Source organism: Lepisma saccharinum, chromosome 10, assembly GCF_977018435.1.
Source record: "Lepisma saccharinum chromosome 10, izLepSacc3.1, whole genome shotgun sequence".
Lineage (NCBI taxonomy): Eukaryota > Metazoa > Arthropoda > Insecta > Zygentoma > Lepismatidae > Lepisma > Lepisma saccharinum.
Genome location: NC_139238.1, coordinates 12444526 through 12462773, shown reverse-complemented (window position 1 = coordinate 12462773; position 18248 = coordinate 12444526).

Sequence of the window (18248 nt, the reverse complement as noted above, 5' to 3'; positions counted from 1 at the left end):
CCATCGACTTTTTCGTATTCGGAAAATAGATCAACGTATACTATTATGGAATTATTTTCCAATTTATTTTTTAGAATATTTATCACGGATGTTTTCCTTTCACGCAAGAAACTAAGAAAGTCCTGGTTCCGAAGTAAAAGCAAAATCCTGAATATGACGGTTAAATGCAGATCTAATTGGTTTGCGTTCATTAGATAATTTAACTTGTTTGGAAGTAGAAGCTTCCGTTTCTGAATTATCGATTTTCCTTTTCGATGCTTGTCCGGTCGATGGTTTGCAAATTTTGAGGTGTTTACTTAAATGTGCAATGCTGATCATCTTTCCGCATCGAGCACAAGGCTTAGAAGGTAACGAACGATTAATTCTCGAACCTGTTTCGCTACATCTTGCCCTATGCTTGCTAATATTAGTTTTAGATATTAATTTTTCGCAAGTAACACATTCGATCAAACTGGTGGATTCCATTATGCTTTCTCCAAAATCACAGAAATCAAAAAGTCTAGTATATAGCGATACAATTCTCAGGTATGTTATTTTATATAGAATTCCTTGGGGTGATTACAAAAACGCACGATCAACCCAAAATTCAATGAGATTCTATTTACTAGGAAAAATACGTCCTCAACGCGATACTCGAAGCTTCCGTGCAACAAAAATACATATCGATCTGCATGGGTGCGGCTGTTTCGAACCTTTCTACGCTTTTGGATAGCAGGTACGAAGGCAATCAGCCCATCATCGAATTGGTGAATTCGATTTTTTGGCTCCTCTCACGGACGAGAAGAACATGCTTTACATGTTCATCGCGTTGCTGGAGATTGTACTCGAATGTTTCGTTTTTTCGATCTTGTACGGGCTTCACCATCTTGCGCTCTCTGCCAGCATCAACTTCGATCGTACCAGGGTTGGGGGACTACCTTCTCTTGCACTTGCGAGGCGCTGAAATCATCATCCATTCCTCCCGGGCACATCAACCATTTGGACGTGGGATCCCTGCTCGAATCGTACGAAAAGAACATAGCTTTACATTTCGAATCGCGAACACATAAAGCAACAAGAAGGGTAGGAAAGATTGAGGAAACGACGGCGAACCAATTTTAACTTTGCTGAGAGAACGCGTTACGACGTTTTCCGAGGCGTGCCTGAAAGAGGGCAAGATCGAAATTCCGAAAAAGTCCGCGGAGGATGTAAAAAAATCGAGACACGACCACGACCCTGTTGAATTTCGCGACCACGTTCATAAAATCTATCCGGGATCAGACGTACGCACTCGTGAAGGACCACGATCCCCCCCCCCCGTTTTCGATGAAAAGCCAGGAAGTACTCTCTTCCGCTCTCCTATTTTGTTCAGTGAACATGAAGAGATTCCCCCCCCCTTCACGCAGCACAGTCGATTTCAAATACCGCTACAATACCATTTTTTTTTGTATCATGAGGAGAGAAACATCGTAGCAAGGGAGCCCCAAAACATCGTAGGAGAGAGGTCCTCCCGTTAGGTCGTAGCAGTGGGGGGCACACATTGTAGAAGATCACACATGAGAGTTTAAAAAAAACATCGTAACAGATTACGCTGAGAGCAAGGTCGTAGTAGATTACACTGAGGGACCTTACAGTAAGAGGAGACAGCAGACTTATAGGAAAATGTCGTAAGTCATTTCAAAAGTAGGTCAAAGGACGAGTTAGCATAAGAGCAAAATTGCAGGAGGTAAAAATTAGCTTAAAAAGTGATGCCAGAGCTTCTTCTGTCCATTTTTCTCTCATTGTAGGTTAGTTTAGTCCGTAAAACGGATTACACTGAGAGCAGAAGCCTATTAGCAGGTCGTAGTAGATTACACTGAGGGACCTTACAGTAAGAGGAAACAGCAGACTTGTAGGAAAATGTCGTAAGTCATTTCAAAAAGTAGGTCAAAGGACGAGGTGGGCGAGGTTAGCATAAGAGCAAAATTGCAGGAGGTAAAAAATAGCTTAAAAAGTGATGCCAGAGCTTTTTTCTGTCCACTTTTCTCTCATTGTAGGTTAGTTTAGTCCGTAAAACGTCGTAAAATAAAAAGTAGGTCAAAGGACGTATCCAGAACGTACCATACATACTACTCTCTAAGTAGGTCAAAGCACGTAGAGGCTCTCGTGTAGTTTAGCACCAAAAAAAATGAATAGGTTAAGTTATATCACGTAAGATCGTGGCATTCGTACCAAGTGTGAGGTGGGAAAAAAGGGAAATTTCACTAAAACATCGCTAAACGCTAAAACATCGACAAAAATTTGTCAAAATATGTCAAAAACTGATATTCAATTGATAAAAAAAGAGGGAAAAAAGGGCTCGTACCAAGTGTGAGGTGGGAAAAAAGGGAAATTTCACTAAAACATCGCTAAACGCTAAAACATCGACAAAAAATTGTCAAAATATGTCAAAAACTGATATTCAATTGATAAAAAAAGAGGGAAAAAAAGGGCTCGTACCAAGTGTGACTTAGAAACAACTAATTTACACTACTTATTGTCCAATATGCGAGAAACTGTGTGTTATGATAATGTCTCATTGTAAGCACGTAATGAGGAGGGGCACCATCCTGTTGAAAGCTCCTGTGGGTCCAGACTTCGGGACAGCCTCTGTGTGTGTGTGTGTGTATGTGTGTGTGGGTGAGTGTGTGTGTGTGTGTGTGTGTGTGTGTGTGTGTGTGTGTGTGTGTGTGTGAGTGAGAGAGAGAGAGTGAGGAAACACGAAAATTCTCTATGCATTTCATAGAACTACGAAAGTACGTGTGTGGATATTTTGGCGTCGCCACTTTTCCGTATCTGCCTATTCTATCACTTGAATTATATTCTAGCTTTTCACTTTTTACAGCGTGGTTTAGCGCTTCCGTCGAGTACATACAGTTTCCATAGTTTTAGAAAATACATTGAGAATATTTCGTGTATCCTGATCCATAGGCACTTTTGTGAATCATACAATTACAAGGAAACCGGACTTCCTACTAAATGAAACGTTTGCAATTCTAGGAAGTTGCATGATGGCACATAGCAGTAATAAAGTACAAAAAATAGAGTTGGAAGGATGGCACGAATATTTTATTATTTGTTTGCTTTTAATGTATTTCTTGTTAGTTAGTCCCATATTTGCCATTTTCCCTGTATTTCACGTTTTACGGAATACTCAGGGTGGATACTCACCGGGAATTCCTGGAATTCCGGTAATTATGCGTGAATTATTGGCGTTGGGAATTATGTATGAATTCTGCTTGAATTTTTCTACGTAGCGGTGAAATAATACAATTTTTATTGATCTAAATCCCATTGAATTTATACATATTTATTGATGCCCTGAGGGAAGTTTTCCACAGTTTAGCTTTTAATTTTATCGAAGAAGAAAAGGAAAGCTACTTGGAAAATAAAACTATTTTTCTCAATCCGTTTACTTTGTTAGTTTCCTTTGCTCCGAACAATCTGTCTTCGAGAGAGAGAGTATTATTGCAACAAAAAATCTTGAAGTTGATTAGGTAAATTTGTGTTTCAAATTCTTCTACAATTAACAATTTTTCTTTAATTACTAAATCTTGTAACTTTTGTGACTTGTATTTGCAGATGTATTTCGAGTTGGAGTATAAAATGGCAAATATAGACTCCTCACCTTAAATTAAACATTTCATATGTATACCGTTTAATTTAATTGAATTAGAATTTTTGGATTCATTGGAATCACACAGACCCTCTATATTGTTTATATATTTGTGTGGGTGATGAGACGCGGTAATACTTAAGGCTGAAATAGAGAAAACATCTGCTTGTATCCCTGATTTTTTGGAAAGTTCGCCTTGAACACCAGGAAATATACTTGAATTTTATCAAGGTCCTAGAGTGGTCGTTCTGATACTGAAGAGCAAGACCTTCATCAACCCCTTCACCAGTACCGGATCTAGAAGCCGCAAAACCCCGCAATTCGGCGGAGGCAGAGACAAGCAAGCCTTTAGGGGGTCCTCAGACATTGATATAGTTGAGGGTTCTTGCGTATTGATTGATTGTACACTTTATGCACAGTAAGGCTAATCGGGACTGGACCTGCAGTTTAAAGTAGGACCTCCACCGGGTATCAGGGGACGATACTACCTCTGCGCCATCGGGGAGACACTCGTATATGCGTATGTAAAAAATAAACGTAGTTCATCAGGGCTACAGAAAAGAATACAATATATACAGGCAAAGATAAAATTCCCTGTGGACATAGCACCGTGCCATCAAGGCACATTTAGGGTATGTGGGCCCCACATATTTTCGATGTCGGCCCCCTTCCAGCTGATGTGATCAGGAAAATGTCACGACTTCATGATTGTAACAAATGTATCATTTTACAGGTGTGAGAAAACAGTGTCATCACATCACCCCACCACATTTGAAAATTTTGAGTTGAATTCAATATGGCGCCCACCAATATGGCTGACGTTAGCTTGGAATACAGCAATGTGGTTTGGTTCTCTCTAAGCCTAACCTGTTTCTATCATGACCAATTGTATACAGCCTAACTCCTTTACTTTTATAGGCGGTGTTAAATAACTTTTGAATCACCCTGTAGGCCCTTGTATGTGTCTTTGTCAAAACTTAATTAACATGACGAAAATGTATCTGCAGATTACTGTCCAAAACTAACATGTCATCTATGTAGTACTGAGTTAAGAAATCTTTTTAAGGTTTTCACATTTCGTATCTGGAAACTAATACAGGGTTATTCAAAAGAAAATAATTTTATATTTGACAGAAAGTCTATACATAATTGAACTATGATTGCACAATAGTTGATATATTAATATTTATTAAGGGTGCATATTAATTTCCATATAGACTTTAAAGATGAGAAATGTATTTATGGGTATTTTATGGTGTAAGAAATAAATTTACTGGGCTGTGGTCTCACAATGGTTCAGAACCACAGCAACAAGCTGCCAAAATGCATCACTAGTAGCTCAAATGACCAGATTTAGCAGCCATATATCAACCAATTTATACATGATGTTCTGGAAAGCCAGAATACAAATATATATTACTAGACACAAATTTAATGTAAAGAGATTTGATACTACATTTTCAAAAGATAAAGCAGTATTTTCTTTTTTGCTGCATGGTCATGTTCGTATAACAAATTCAATCGTTGAAAATCATATCCTCCTATTAGGTCCCGAAAAAGCCGGTTTTCCCCGACCACTTCCAGCATTGAGTCGGCCACTTCTCTGCCATCCCCCACAACTTTTCATGGAGCGCACCAAGAGTCAGGCGTCATATCTGACCAGATCAGATACCAAAACTTTTTTGTGCGTGTTATTGTGGTTTGAATTGTGTTAAGTCTTACATTGTGCACGGATGGGCTAATCGGGACTGGACCTACAGCTTAAAATGGGCTCTAGACCACTGTGCAATGTCCTTTTGCCGGGTATTGAACCCTGAACTCCTTGATTACTGTGAAATAACCCTTTTGGACAAAGTCAACATCTTCCTTTGGAGATACCTTGACTTTCAGACCAAATATATTATTTCCTGCAAACTGGTGACATTAAACTATTTCCTATAAAGTACTTCATGCAATAATAGAAAACAATTGAATCATAAATAACATTCTTAAAGAAATAACAAATTTAATAAGTCCAGTTTTATAGAAGAGAAGTACTGCAAAACATAATGTAAAAGGTGTTTCCGTGAGTTCCGCACTTGGAACATGGGGCGGGAAAATAACGTAAAATTTCCCGCATTAGTTGTCTCCTTGGCAGGTACCATTCCCCGTCCGGTCCTCTTTCTCTTTTGTTGCACCGTGCATTGTTCTTGCTGCGGTGTCTCCCCACTGTGTTTGGGGACTCCCCATGCGCTGCACCGCCAGCGCCGCCATTTCTGCCCCGAACTATGTACGCGTCAGTTGCCTGTCGAGTGTCGAGTGTCGAGTGTCACGGACCACTTTGCTTGCATTCTCGGTGTGTTTCTTCGTCCTACGTCGTCCTCCCGTGGTTCTGCAACCCAGCACTACTTTTCTCGACTGCACTGCTTAAGTCATGGTGTTTGTTGCCCGTTGTGCAATTGTTACTTCATGCTTCATTGCTTCTTTTGTCCCTACCGTTGTCGATCGCTACCCTTTCCCTTCACTTGTCTTGCGGGGCACTCCTTTGTGGAACCACATGCGCATGCGTTGTGCAGCTGCCGCCTGGTGTTTTTCGGATGGGCGACTTTGGTGTTCCTTTTGACTTCTTTTGTTCCACCTTTCTATCTTCACTGGTACTGACTGTCGGCGGTGTGAAGTTCATTTTCACACGTTTTCGACGTTGTCTAGCTCCTCACCGAGGCATCTCTCGGGAAAGTGGAAGGGGCACTTTCGTCTCTATTTCATGGGAGGTATCTGTGGGTTTTTTTGGTACCCTACCTTTAGAATCACCCTGTATATTTGAAATTGTCCACTGAGAAAACAAATATTTCCTTGGGTCACAAGTTTTCACGTTGAATTTTGTTATACTATTTGAATATACGTATACAACCATAGCTGCGAAGATTATTTAAATACTAATAATTCAGAGTAACACAAAGTAACCCAATCGAGCCTTCGTCTGGCTGTTAGAGACAACAATAATTTTTAAGTAACGTGTCGAGATCGTAGAAACTAGACATTTCGAGAAAAAATCTAAAGTGAAAACTTCAGCAAATATTAATGTAAAGAATGACAAAATATTTTTGCTGATTCATTCACCTGTCTTTGGCAATAAAATATCGAAATTCGACAATCGATTAGATTTATACCTTGAAATTTTACCACCACCGCAATCCTGGAGGCCCTAAGCCAAGCTACATACCTATTTTAAAAAATTAAAGCCAGGTGGTAATATCAGAATTCAAGGTAAGGGTGTTTTTGAGGTGAATTTTAAATTGTTCACTTCATTCAACGATGCTTAACATAATATTAGAACTTCACCATTTTGCTACAAACTATATATTTTTTTCAGTTTTAAGAAGTGGATATAATGCAAAATCTTACTTTCAAGATATACACTGGGATTCATGAGTATTACCGTGCAAATTGTCCATCACCACGTTCGTGCACTTTATTTTACCCAATAAAAGCTTCAAGAATTGAAAGAAAACTCAAAACAAGCTGTTGACAACTTCTGCACCAGCATACATAAAAATCTATCTCTTAAAAACACATAGGATGTAAGAGAAAATTTAATGAAAATAGTCATGGACTATTTGACGAGCAATACTAGTGGATCCCACTGCGCAATTTTGCTATTACTGCAAGAGACTACAAGCAATAATTATGTATTAAAAATACGTGACAGAAGTTCACTTCCTTGTTTTATAGCCTACCGTTTCCTAAGCCTGTCCTGTAATTCTGCCATTTGCTATAAACGTTAACACTTTCATGAATCTTTGCCATTTCCAACAACAAACGTCCATTGAGAATGTGAATGTTCAATCTTCAAATTGTAAGCAAATCGCGATATTTTGGCTGTCTTCTATTTAGGATACAATTATTTCATCTCTGCAATTGTGATGCCTGCATACTACGAATATTGATATATTGAGAGTCTTCTTGGTCAATGTGCAATATTTGGATGCAGCCGCAAGTGTGCAAACTCCAACAGGCAATGAGACCTTACGACAATTTCCTGAACCAACCAACCACAACGGTAGCAGACTTCGGTTCTTGCTTTTGTTGTTAACAGACAAAAATTTTGAATAATAGTGGAATCAAAGTAATTAAGTAATTGATTGTTTTCCCAAACATAAGAATTATTTATTTTACTTTGCTGCCGAATGACAAATTTATAATGAAATTGTTTCATCTCCATCTCTTTTCCAGAATGCAGTGTTATATCTGGTAGATAGAACTCTGGCATTCTGAAATCAAAACTAGTGTTGAGTGCAATTGTTCTATATGAAATTTCAATAATTAATTACAGCAGAAGTACCTAACGAAACAACTACTGCTTTTTATAGAGGATTCAACATATCAGCCTTTGCAATGATACAAACTTTCAGCACAGTGGTGACAAAGGTTCAAAAAATATATCCTATTAAACTTTAAAATGCTCTTCTGAAAAAATGAAAAATTGAACATAGTTCATTTACATTTTCAGTGGACGAAATGGTACACGTTATTAATACTATTTATATATATATATATATATATATATATATATATATATATATATAACTATAGTTATTTCTTATTGTAATATCAGTAAAGAAGATATTCAAAGTAAAGTTTTAGTAATTGAATAATCATTAGTTACTAATATTAGGCAATATAATCATTGGGACTGAGCCAGCTGATGCCGATGTATCGGTATCGGAAAGTATCGGTTGTAATTTATTTGCCGATACAAGTCGATATTTCTCCGGCAATTTGCTCTTTGGAGGGTCAGCAAAATTGCTGCGCAACACGTTCGCGAAGTGTAATTATCTTCGAAATTATGCAAAATTCAAACTTTATTATTTTTATTTTGCACCAATTTTACATAACATGTATTTTAATATTTTGGTGCAATTCTTGAATACTTTAAAGCAAATTTCTTGGTAAATCTTACACGCTAATATTGATCAATACATGGTGTCCGGGTAGGGGTATACAAAAATAATTGCTTATAATGCAAAACGTGCTCTTTCTATTGTCTCGTAGTGACGCTCAGTCGATTGACCATCGATCCAATATTTCAGTAGTCCACTTGGACGATCAATCGTGCTGTTGAGTCACGAATCCGCAGAAACTGCCTGGCCACTCAGATCCCCAGATTTGAAACCATTAGACAATTTTACATGAAGCTTCATTAAAGATGTTGTGCACAACGGAAAGTTCAAGATTTTGGTGATTTGAGACAGCGTATCGTTGCACTAATAACGCCTCAAATTCTGGTCAACACTTGGCACAACTTGACTATTCGTTTGGATATGTGACGAGCTACAAATTGTGCTAACATTGAGGTGTACCAACGTACGTAAAAACCTTCTGAAGTACTTTGTACATAACCAGGACAAGAACGTTAATAAACTTAACAGATGCTAAAATATATGTGTGTATTTTTGTATACCTCTAGCCCGGACATCCTGTATTTTGAACAACTTTTAATTAAAAAAATATTCAAGTATGGGTATCGTTATCGGTGGGAATCGGTTCCAAGTGGTATCGGCTCAGCCCTAATAATCACGCAATTTCAAATGTTAGCATTGAAAACCCCGTAAAATTACTTGGTCATACGGCGAACGTATGACTTTTGGTATAGTAATATAAGTTTGAAAACCACTGGTATAGACTTAGCACTGCAGATGCAGCCCTTGATCCTTCTATGATGAAGGCGATGATGAAGATCCCGGTGAAGAATGCTCTGCGAGACATGTTTTTCTTTGCAGTGACAAATCAAACGTTAGGCCTTACTTTCTGAAAAATTAATATCTTTGTTGTGCGCATGGTTGCAAAACATTCACCGTGGCATGGCATTCTGAATTATTCTTTATTTCATCCACACGTACAGCATGTATCCTGGGGAACGCAGGATGGTGAAGTTGGATGGTGAAGTTAAGGCACAAGCCTTTTCTTCCACTTAACCATTTCTACTTTTGATTATTCAAATTTATTATAGTACATAAGAGTTTGCTATATTGTACAGGGTGTCTCATAAGTAATAGCGCAAACTGACACAGGGCAAAGTACACGATAATAGATGCAAAAAAAGTCTCGGTAAACATTGGTCTGCAAACGAGTCGTTTTCGAGATAATTGCGAATGTGTGATTACAAGCCGCCACTGACTTCATTGTTTGTAAACGTCATCCTAGTTGGTAAAATGATAATGATGTGTGCAAATGTGTGGTTACAAGACGTCATTGATTGCATTTTGTAAACACCAAGTGCTTTACTCCTTGCGCATTCCGAGGTTTGCTCTGTGTTTACAAAACAGAACATTTTCGAGAGGTGGCGTTGTAATCCAACATGATGGATACAATCAGTACACAGTTAGAGTAGAATGTTCAATAAAAGCAATGAGATCTCCAATGACTTTTCATACTGTATTAATAGAATTTTTCCAACTAGGACAACGTTTGCAAACAACAAAGACGTTCGCAATTATCTCGAAAACGGCTCGTTTGAAGACCCATGTTTACTGAGACTTTTTGCTTCTATTATCGTGTACTTTCACCTGTGTCAGTTTGCGCTATTACTTTTGATACACCGTGTATTGATGGATTTGGTTTATTTTCCTCTACTTTTCTGCCACTTTTGGCTAATCGCGAAGATGAGAATGAGTGATGACATGATGAAATTGACGAAAGGATATTCACAAATAACATCCATGCCCAGGTCACGATTCGATCCCGGGACCCCTGGCTTTGTAGCGCGCTGGGATAACCACTCCGCTATGACGGTGGGCATGTTTATTAATCTATCTATCTGCCTGTCTGTCTGCAACAGAAATTAAGATGCATAAATGAAAATAAAAAAAATATGAAAAAAATTAAAAACATGTGGTATTGAAGATGATTTCAAGGCAAATATAATACTTCTGTTCGAATTAAAGTTCGGTTTGAAATAAATCCATTATAGTAATGAAAAGGGTGGCGTGTAAGGAATGGCTTTCTCATAAGCATCCAAATATCAACTTCTCTTGCATGCACTGGCGTACTCGGTGCAGGGGGTACAGCTACTCACGATATTTTGACACACTAACATTTTCAAATCAGAGCAGTAAATACGAGGGTAGTTTGAAACCTAAGGTAAACGAAGCAGAGATGGCAGCACCATAATCGAAATTGATGCACAGTCGTTATGTTTGATCCTTCAAACGAGCCCTTCCAGAGTTTCAGCCCAGAGTACGTTGTGAGATTATTGTTTGATCACGCGAAGTAGGTAAACCTTCAAGCCATTTCAAAATTGGACAAAGAAAAACAACAGGACACTGGGCCTGTTCACACGTCAATGGTCTCTATGGCTAAAATCCATGAACACAATTAAGTTCAAGTTGTTGGATTATCCGCCCCATTAGCCAGATCTAGCTCCCTCTGACTTCCATTTGTTCCCTAACCTCAAAGATGGCTCGGAGGGCAACGATTTTCAGATAACGATGATGTGATTCAAGCTGTGAGCAGTTATTTTGTAGACCAGGAGAAATCATTTTATAAACAATAACCTCACAATGCTCGTTCTAAGAATCCAACTTAACGACCGTGCATCAATTTCGATTATGGTGCTGCATCTCTTTTTCTTTTAACTTACTTTTCAAACTACCCTCGTAACTCGGGAAATACCAAAGTGGTAAATGCAGCCCCTCTTAAAATGACCATGGCGATTATTTTTGTCTTGGAATTACTTTTAAAACAATGGTAATACTGAATTGTGCATCTCTCTCCTAAAATGCAGCCATATAATATCACTCATTTCAAGTTACCAAACAATAGTGAATTGTTATTTTCACTGTTAATGACATAAATATAGTTCAGTTAGTTAGAATTCGAACAGAATTACCAAAGGAAGAACCTCTTTAGATTCAGTGCTCGAAGTAATGGGGTATGCGGGGGGATGGTACCCCACTCCAAAGCTAGCACAATTTTTGCAAGGCATCCCGAGGCTGTCTCATTTTCAGCATGTTAAACAGTATGATCATCCCTCCCCTAACCCCTAAGGCTAAAAACATCCCCTAAGCTAACATCTTCCACTTGTGTTGGTTAAATCTAATAGTATGTATCGGAACATTCAGAAAACAGAAACCAGCGTATGTTATATTGTACCATTTAATCAGAAGAATAAATGGTTTCACAGTTTTCAAAATTCTAAACAATAGAGTTTTATGAAAGGTTACATAACATACACTTTGACTAAAATTTCCCCCCGTGCATTTGTGTGTAAAGGTTATCCTTAGTCCAGGGACCTCCCAAAGTAGTCCCCACCCAGAGATCATGATGGGTTAAAGCAAGGAAATGCATTATCTCCATTGCTCTTTAATTTTGCCTTAGAATATGCTGTAAGGAAGGTAAAAGAAACTAAAGAAGGACTAAAATTAAATGGTGTGACTCAGTTGTTAGCATATGCAGATGATGTAGACTTACTGGGGAATGATGTGAATACAATTAAGAATAATGCTAAAATATTTTTCAAAACTGCTGTTGATAACAACTCGTTTGAACCAGTTTCAAAATTCAAATACTTAGGAGTAATATTAAAAAACGAAAATTATATTAAAGAGGGAATAAAAAGTAGGCTTAATTCAGGAAATGCATGTTACTTCTCTCTTCATAAACTTTTGTCTTCTCGTTTAATATCTAAGAAACTAAAAGTTAAAATATACAAAACAGTAATTTTGCGTGTAGTATTATTTGGATGTGAAACTTGGTCCCTTTCATTGAAAGAGGAACATAAATTGAGAGTATTTGAGAATAAGATCCTTAGGAAAATCTTTGGACCTAAAAGGGATGAGGAGACAGGTGAGTGGAGAAGGTTACATAATTTAGAACTACATAATTTGGATTCATGTCCAGATATTATTAGAATAATTAAGTCAAGAAGACTTAGGTGGGCAGGTCATGTGGCAGAGGAAATATGAGTTTACAGGATTCTTGTTGGCAAACCTGATGGTAAGAGACCTGTAGGAAGGCCAAGACGAAGATGGAGGGACAACGTTGAGATGGACCTAAGAGAAATCGTTAGGGATGGAAAAGAGTATATAGAACTTGCTCAGGATAGAGAAAGATGGAAAGCCTGTGTTCGTGCAGCCATGAACCTTCGGGTTTAAGAAGGCTAGAGAGTTAGTTAGTTAGCATTTGTGTGTAAAGGTTAGTAAAAAATGGAAAAAGCGTGCATTTTAGTGCAGTAATTGTATGAAATGTTTAAAAAGTGAAAATCAATTGAGTTAGATGTTCACTCATCTGATGGAAAGAGTAGTAGTCTTTCCCCAAGGATAAAATAATAATAATAGTAATTAATAATAACAATAATAATAATATCAATAAATAATTTGTAATCAGTTGTTTCAGTTCTATTATATTGTAATAGTTCTTAATGTATAATAACAACCATAACCATGATGATAGTAGTAGTAGTTGGTTGATTGCTTGATTTGGTGATTTAAGTCCACTTTATGCACAATAAGGCTAATCTTGACTGAACCTAAGTTTAAAGGGGGGGGGGGTCCGAACCACGATGTGCCTCCATCGGGTATCGAGGCCGGGACCCCTTGATTACAAGGCGATGCGCCATCGGGGAGGCCCTAGTAATAATAATAATAATAATAATAATAATAATAATAATTTTTATTTTGTACTATTCAATTGTTACCAATGGTCTAACCCACCGCTTCCCAAAACTTCCTGGCGACTCCTAGCTCCTTCTGAAAAACAAAATTCTGCGTAGACTGGTGCTTCCATGTAGTACACCATGGACTGCATTTTTCAGACTTAACAGAAAATCCCAACATTAAATGCAGGGTATTTAAAACTCCAGAAAACAGTCACTCTGAACTGTTGTGGCACAGTGAGAAAGTTTCTAGTTATACAATTATTTTTGTGTGATTTCTTAAATAAAATATCAATTGTCATTCTCTCTCTTTTATCACAACAAAGAGAGAGAGAGAGAGAGAGAGATAAATGAGCGAGTACATTATTGACCATTGCGTAGCTACTTGTGCGATCAGCTCCAATCAATAAGTGCCAATTGTAAAATTTTACTGCCGGTATGGTTTTTGAGATCTTAATTTACTACCGGTATGCCATACAGCTTCATACCGGCCCAATTCGATGACTGGTGACGACGTTACCACTACGCCATCGGGGAGGCCACACTAGTTCCTATTTATTCAGATTTATAGAGATTTATTCATGTATTGTTAGATGTTCTTGTTTGCATTAACACGTTTGAATATATTTTTTCAATTTTCATCTTTTATGAGTAGCTATATGTAACAACTTTTCCTTACACAAAAGGCCGGACCCATGACAGAATGCGGGTCCCGGGTTCGAATCCCGGCCTGGGAATGGATGTTTTGTGTCCATTCATCAATTTCATCATGTCATCACTCATCCCTATCTTCGCAAATTAGCCAAAAGTGGCACAAAAAGCGAAGTAAAATATAGCAAATCAATCAATCAATCAACCTTACACATAGAGAAAGTTTGATGTTCTATTATGAGGAGTATTTAACCTCTTCGGACCCTGGGTGTCGTAAACGACACACAATTTTAGCGTTGGTTGACTGCTTCGAACGAGATGTGCCATTGGCGATACTTTTCGTATTAGTGCGTCTGGTGGCCGCTAGATGTCATAGGTGTCTAATAAAATTTATTCCAGCGCGCCAGTCGTCGTTGTTGATGAGCGGTGACTCGAATTATCAGGAGCTGCACTCAGACAAAGACGTAGTTATGGCGGGATCATGTAAGTAATAGTTTTTCTTCATTATTACACATTGTGCGAACTTTGTTCTGTTGGTGTGGAAATTTGAATGTGTGACTTATGGTCTGAATGCTTTACTGGTAAATTATGGGTAATATTAGTCCATGTTTTGCTGTATTCTTTTCACAGGTGTCGTAGACGACACTGTGGTTCTCTATGTTGCTTTTGTTCTAAATTTGAATGAATTCTGTTTCTTCGATAAATATTGCTACAGAAACAGTTTGTTTGATATTTTTAATGCTCTTATGTCCTAAACAATTAACAAATAGTTTTTTTAAAATTTGTTACATTGTTAAAAGTTCAGTTTTGGAACCTTTTTTGGCCGATTTTGATGGAGATATATCCGAGTTTGTTGTTCTAAATTTGAATTAATTCTGTTTCTTCGATAAATATTGCTACAGAAATAGTTTGTTTGATATTTTTAATGCTCTTATGCCCTAAACAATTAACAAATAGTTTTTTTTAAATTTGTTGCAGTGTTAAAAGTTCAGATTTTGGAAGCTTTGGAGGCCGATTTTGATGGAGATATATCAGAGTTTGAAGGGCTGTCAAGCGATGATGAAGATGCGACGTATGCTCCGCCACCAAATGATGCTGGAGAATCATCAAGCGAATCTGAAGAGGAGATAGAAGTGATCAGCAATGTGAAAAGAAGCTATCCCCCTTGGCGTCACACAGATGTTTTTGAACCACTGCCTCCTGCACCTTCATTTGAAGAGGAAGTTTGGCAAGGTAAAGAAGATGAGACTAAAAGTTATTTTTTGAAATATATTCCATTAAGTGTTTTTGATTTGATTTCAAAATGCACCAATCAGACAAGTCTTGCTCGAACGGGAAAATGTCTGAACACCACAGCTAAGGAAATCAGAAATTTTTTTGGGGTATCCCTGATGATGTCATATTTGGGTTTTCCAAGAATCAGAATGTACTGGGCTGCAGGTACAAAAGTTGCCAAAATTGCAGAAACCATGTCACGAAACCGTTTCTTTTTAATTCGAAATAATTTAAAATTAACTGTGGATGATGATGTGTCCAGAGAAGCAAAATTAGACAAATTCTGGAAAATTCGTCCTTTGTTGGAAAGTGTGCGATCTGGTTGTTTGAAAAATCCTAGATCAATGAAAGTATCGATAGACGAGCAAATGATTCCATTTTGGGGCAAGTCATCGATGAGGCAGTACATTCGAGGCAAACCTAACCCATGTGGGTTAAAAAACTTTGTGTGCACATCTCCAGATGGTTTGCCTTTAGACTTTTTTGTTTATGAAGGTAAAGGGGACACAATTATCGAAGGATTTGATTCCCTTAACATCGGAGGGAAAGTTGTAATGAGGCTGGCAAAAACCTTGCCTCCTGGTTGCATTCTCTACACAGACCGCTATTTTACATCTGTAGAACTTCTCGATTGCCTCCATGTACATTCACTTTGCCAGGGAACTGGAACTATTCAGTCGAACAGAATACCATCTGAAAGTAAACTGAAGGCAGACGGTGAGATGAAGAAAATGGGTAGGGGATCTATTGATCAATCTGTGAGAGGTGACGGGCAGATTGCTATAGTCAAATGGTATGACAATAAGCCTGTCACCCTTGCATCATCTGTGGAGGGTAAGCACCCCACAGGAGAATGCAAAAGATGGTGCAAGCAAAATAAAGCTTATCTAAATGTTGTGCGCCCAGAAATTGTAAAAGCATACAATGAAAATATGGGTGGGGTAGACATGTTTGACCGCATCATTACAGCATATAGGCAGAGTGCAAAGACCAAGAAGTGGACAGTGAGGTTAATACTTCACTTTTTTGATTTTGTCTGTGCTGCTGCATGGATTGAGTACAGAAGAGATTGTGGGGCACTGAAGAAAATACGAAAAGAAATTTTTGACTATCTTCAGTTTAAACTTGAGATCTCAGAGTGGCTTCTACACTCAGATGGTTCGAACCTTCAGGAAGAGGAAGAAAAAGAAGAAAAGGAACAAAAAGAAGAAGAAGAGGAAGAAAGAGAAAAGGAAGTAACTAATAAAAGAAGACAAAGCATCACACCCCTTCCTAGCCAGGCAAAAAGGAAGCATGAGGCCAGACATATGCCTGAAATAGTGGATGGAAAAACCCACCGTTGCAGGTTCCCAGGCTGCAAAAGTGTGAGAGCAAGGGTGTTTTGCACAGCATGCAAAATACATCTCTGTTTAGTGGCAAACAGAAATTGTTACAAAGCATACCATAACATGAAATGATGTTTTTGTCAGATTATTTACTAATTAAAACATGTAATGAAGCTTTTTGTCAGTTTAGTTGCAAGTTATAATATGTAATTATGTTCTGTAACTTTATTTGCAACCTATAATATGCAATTATGCTTTTGTAAATTCATTGTAAGTTTATTTGCAATTTATTTTGTATTATTGAGTACAAATAAATAATGAAAATACTTAGTTCTTTGAATTCTTCACTTTAGAATATCGCAACCCTTAAAACCCAGTGTGTCGTATATGACACACTCATTTTCGAAAAACTGCTTGAAACAAAAATTTTTTCTTTTTGATTTTGTCAATTAACTAATCAATATTAACCGAATAATGTTCAAAATACAGAAGAAAACTCAATTTTTCTACTACTGGGTCTGAAGAGGTTAAGATAAAAAGTTGGACACGATTATTGTAGTTCAATAATTTTTTATTGATGCATGCAGGATACTACAAAGGAAAACGAATTTCGAATCATATTTCATTTTATTCCATTGTGATTTCTTTCCTGCCCACACAGCGTAGCTCTGGAGGCAGTGGTGTGATGGTGTCTGCTCCAATACACTGCGTTCTTCGATTGTTGACCCCTCAGGCATAGCTGAAGGGAGCTTTTACCCCCTTCATGTCAAATTTGATTGAGAGTGTCTCACAGGACTGGCTCTGTTGAACATCCCTTTGATATTACTGCAAGTGCTGACAAAACAACACGCAGTATTTTAAAGTAAAGGGTGTTTTCTTAAGAGTGATAGAACTTTCGATAGGGATAGCAGTCATTTGTTTTGTTTTGATGACATGTTTAGTCATTTCATATCAGTGAGCAATGGCAAATGATCACGGAAAGACTGACGCCGCAACAACGTTTACAAATTGTGGAAATATATTTCCAAAATCAATGTTCTGTTCGCCAAACATATAGAGCACTTCGGAAATATCGGTGCTGTCAGTGAATTGGCCTCTAAGATCATGTGACCTAACGCCACTGGATTATTTTCTTTGGGGATATGTAAAGTCTCTGGTTTATGCTGATAAACCAGCAACAATTGACGCTTTGGAAGCCAACATAACTCGTGTTATTAACGACATACGTCCCCAATTACTTGAAAAAGCGGTTCAAAATTGGACTGATCGAATCCGGTTCATCACAGCTAGTCGTGGTGGAAATACACCGGAAATTATTTTCGAGAAGTAAATGTCAGAAAGTTATATTTCAAATAAAAGCATAATTGGCTTCAAACTTATTTTTTAATATGTTTTATTTCAATTCAAAGTTCTATCACTCTAAAAAAAAACACCCTATACAAGAAGAGTATATTAAACTTACTTCCCTACACTGTGTCTCGAGCAGGGGTTCCACCCCTCTTCAAAACACCCCCATACATAGAATAAAATTTGAAACAGTTATTCTCACCATTGTTCCTAAAGAATAGAAAACCTTTTATTATATAGCACCATTGTGGATCACATCTAAACCATAAGTTATACCATTATATTATGGTGATTTCATCAAATGTTTATGCAATGAGGCTTGGACTAGTTGACAGTGGCGTAGCAACAAATCACAAGGCCCTGGGCGAGATTAGAATGCCTCCCCCATCCGTTCTTTAAATATAAC